We start from the raw sequence: 4,597 nt of genomic DNA, 5'->3' as shown, positions 1-4,597 counted from the left end.
TCCTCAATATTTCATTTGCAACATATAAGCAAAGGAGTCAGTAGTTAATTTCTTCCGACAGAATAGAAGGAGAAAAGAATTTAGATATCCAGAATACCTTAATGAGATTCGAGATGGCATCAAGAAGCGAAGAGAAGAGTGAGGAAGAAGACAGCCCTGTTGAAGCTAAAATGCAGTCGATGACGGCAGGGACTGCTGTTGGGGGAACTACACCGAAGCTCTTCGTTAGTGAAGCAACGTGTGCAGCAATGGAACCAGTCTCTGAGACTGACATCTTCAGCGAAGTTGCAGAGTAGATCGGGGCTTCAGAAATGAACAACGAGCGAGAGGCAAAGGATTTTCAAAATAAAACTGAAAAGCCCGCGAGTTTGCGTTCTGTTTTTTGGCACGGCCGCTAAACCCTAGAGGTGATAGTCTTGGAGTGAGCCCGGTCCCGGTTCCTTCCTCTGTTTAGTCTCTGCAGGCAACGAAGGAAGCCCTTCCTACACTATCAACTACGTATCACCCACGTCGCTTTTGAGTTGTGAGTTATGTCTACGTAGGGGAATCAATCGGTCAGGTGGGGGCTGGGCGGGTCTCGGTCGGGGTTAGTCGCGCCTAGCAAACCTATACCCTTAGACCGTGACTTACCTCTCTAGGGAATGAGTCCAATCTTGTGTTAAGTTCAGTCGAATTATGGGCTTTAATCAGTATTTTCTTAATTGGACTAATCGGGACTTAAACAGGATAATGTACCAATTAAACCTTAAATGGACCATAAACAGTCTTTAATTGTCTCAAATTTAAAGTATTCTAATACATTTTATTAAATCATCAATAATTTAAAAATATATATATTATACTTAATTACATTCAATAATTGAAAAAATATATATCAATATATATTACTCTATTATATCCAAAATATCAAAATATTAATATAACTGATCGGGCTAAACATATCGAGCCAAGTCAGGCTTGTAAACAGGCCAGGCCAGTCAAGTGTCCGTTGGGCTTACCCCTTGCACCGTATATTAGAACTGAGCTAACAGATCAGGTATGAGATCATGAGAGGGATTGATCCCACTTTGATCAAGTGTCGCTTCAATGTTTTCGATATGATGTGAACGGCTTTTCAATGTATTGAGTTTGAAGCTCGAATTACTCTTATCATCATCATTTCATGTATATTGGCTGCCACTAAAGGTTTAATGTTTGGCTAGGATGTTAGAGTTTCATATTTGTTTTGAAAAATAAGTGGTGGGTCTCACTTAATTTTGTGGGTTTTCAATGGATGGGAATGAGTTTGTTATATAATGGTTAGTAACAGGATAAAAAAAAAAAGGTCTTATCACATTTAACATTGTTACCCATTAGGGGTATAATGGCTTTATTTTTCTTTTCAAATCGTGGGGTTGCAAGAAATAAAGAATAAATTTAGAGGTGGTACAAAAATTATTGATTGGTAAACATCATTGGAAGTAGTTTATATTCGATTCATGACATAATGGGAAAGTTTCTGGAAGCGACTTCGTTGTGTGGTTATTTGTGATCAAGATCACCATATTCAGTAGTGGAATATTTACGTATAATTCTTATTTTACATTTTAGAGCAACGGGTTTTAAATACAGAATAAAATGAAATTTAATTGCCAAATATATAATGATTTAAAGTTAGTGATACAATTACATTGCCTAATGATTATAAAATTTAATTTTTATTTGTTTATTGCCCTTCCTTTTCCTTTCCTTCAATTTCCCTTACAGCCAAATGGAGCCGTAGAACAATAGTGGCTAGGCGAGTAAACATTGTTTTGTATAATTTAGTAATATCGATCTTTACTCTAAACAATATAGTTGAAGGAAAGATTGGGTGGGTAATTTGATAAACCCAAACCCAAATTAACTAATAGTTAGTGATAACAACTCTCTAGTCAATTGTTGAGTTGTGGTGTGCAAAAAATATACGTTCAAACTCGAGACCTCCAGGTTGTTATCTACTTTTCCTTCCTAACTTAAAAAAAAAAAAAAAGAGTTTTCTTGTAATATTTTAGATTTTTTTTTAATATATATATAGTGGGAAAAATGAGCACCTTCCCCTCGAGAAAGGTGGAAATGTTCACCTTGTTGATGCTTATAGATGTGCTCCCATTGGGCCCCCATATGACTATCAGATAGATAATGGAGGAAATGCCTTACACATCAAAGAAACTTTTTCTGTTATTAAATATATTATTGCAAAGAGGTGTGGGGAATTGTAAGTTCAAATAATCCTTTCACAAAACAAAACAGGGTTCCCATGCTTGAGTGTAGGGGAATCCCTCGAGTTTAGTAATGGCATAGCAGATATGGTTTAATGAGAAACAATGTCAATAAGATCACGACTTATAATTTAAAATGCGAGGGAAAGAATCCCTACTTCACCAGTGTGGGGATCTTTTTCCCCACATAATAAATATGAAAATAAAAAATAAAACCCTTCCTAAAATTGGTTTTAATCCCTTTTCTTTTAGGAAAATAAATCGCCATTTGGTCACTGCATTGGCGCATTGGCCATGCGACCAGGTAGTGATCCCCAACCCTTTCTTTTATATTTTTTTGGGTGTAGTCCATACTCTATAATCCACATGGTTTAAACCCATTAATCAATTATTTCCTAATTGGTTTAACTGATCAAAGAAGCCTATAAGTGAAACAAAAGAATCCTTTTGCTCATTGATTGGTTACGATTGTAATAAGTTGGCATCGGGTTGGGAATTTAGTTCCAATTATCGATACACCTAATTAGGGTGTCAAGAAACCTAGCTCGGACCAATATAACTGATCAAAAAGACAAAAAAATATATAGACTAAGCTGAACTGAATCGATCCTTGTCATACTGGTTATGAATAGGTGAATTCATTATCCATTGATTTCAATATTAGCAAGAAGATTTATGGTTGTGATGGAAAATGTTACAAATCAATGAGTACCAAGGTTAAAAATAGAAAAATTACAATGGTTCCATTGATTTCATTGTTCACTATACAAACTTAGTTGGATAATTAAATTAATGATGTGATGAAATGCCTAGAGGCCTACATTTTGGTTATTCTGATGGGCTGGGTGATGACCAAGATTCTTACATTTTTCTGCATTGGCTTCATTTTTATAATTTTGATGAGTAGAAGAATTTAATTGAATCAAAGTTACAGGATAAGTTCATGAAGCTCAAAATTTTATCCATTTTCTTTTATTTTCAAAGAAACAATAATAGTTGAGTAGAAGTGTTTAATCGAATTTTATTATTTTTGGAAGTTAGAACATCAAATGAAGTGAGATTAGGTCAAATCACTTGAAGATTGGATCTACTATTAAGAATGAGCTCAATTGAACTTGTTAGTCAATTTATTGTTGCAAGAGGCTTGGGTCTTTATTGAAGGAAAAAAAAAAAAAAATCCTAGCTGTCTATCCAAGAACACAGGAAACATGGATTAACAACAATTGACTGAGCTTGAGTATGGATATGAATGTGATGGAAAAGCTAGAGATATAGACATGTTGTGAGAAAGCATCATAAGTTGATAGGCGGTGTCAGCATAGGTGGGCATAGGCTGCTACTCCTTCGAGTAAGCAGAAGTGGAAATGGAAGCACATGGGGAGGTACAACATCATCAATGTCTTCGCGGCGCTAAACTTGCAACTCTTAGGCTACGTTTGGTAACATTTATGATGTTTAATATAAAAAAAAACATAAATTTCAGTTTCTGTGTCAAAATGCCCTTTTTTTTTTAAATAAAATTCGAACGATGGGACTACCTTTTGTTGTTATGTCAATTATCGTTTCAATGGGGGTTTTTTTTTTTCTTCTTCTTATTCACTTATTTGTTAAAAAAAAAAAAAAAAAAAAAAACGAAACACGCTCACACTGTAAATGCACCAAATGCTTTATTCTATATTTTTGTTCCTATAGAACAAAAAAACTCCATAAATGCTTTTCTAGAACGTTACCAAACGCAGTCGTATCCTTTTCTAGTCAAGCTCAAACCATAAACCTGCAACTCATGATTGAATTCAGGGGTTTTACATGTAAGGATATAACAATAAGACCCTTTTTGATATATGGAGCTCTAAAACTAAAAAGGTATAATAGTAAGTTACCCATACATGAAGGAAGTTTGGTCATTTAGGTAATAGTAAACTCTTATATCACCACGATTTTCTTCTAACAATAGCAATATTAAATTTTTGGTTATGAGAATAAAGGACATATAAGATATTTTTTCAAATCTTGAAGATTGCAGAAAATAAAGAATAAATTTAGAAATAATACAAGAAAATTTTCCTAAAAAAATCACTTCCACCCAAAATCAACGAATTGAGAGCGAGATTTGCCATCACCGATCCGTCAGGCCCTTGAAGTGGAGCCCATTCTAATGAGGGGTGCTCCGTGGCATTGGGCGGCCGGTGAACCTACTGCATGGCAGAGGTCCCCATCATTCGTCATTCCACGTCCGCGTCGAGTAAGCTCGGCAAAAGCAACTCCACGTCCCGTACTTAAAACCTTTAATAGCTCATTTTCCAGTGCCTTGTCCGCTGTCCACTTAATAGTGTGAGTTCCACACAGATTATCGTTTA

This window comes from Macadamia integrifolia, unplaced genomic scaffold (assembly GCF_013358625.1).
Source record: "Macadamia integrifolia cultivar HAES 741 unplaced genomic scaffold, SCU_Mint_v3 scaffold2593, whole genome shotgun sequence".
Taxonomy (NCBI): Eukaryota; Viridiplantae; Streptophyta; class Magnoliopsida; order Proteales; family Proteaceae; genus Macadamia; species Macadamia integrifolia.
This window is presented reverse-complemented; position numbering follows the sequence as displayed.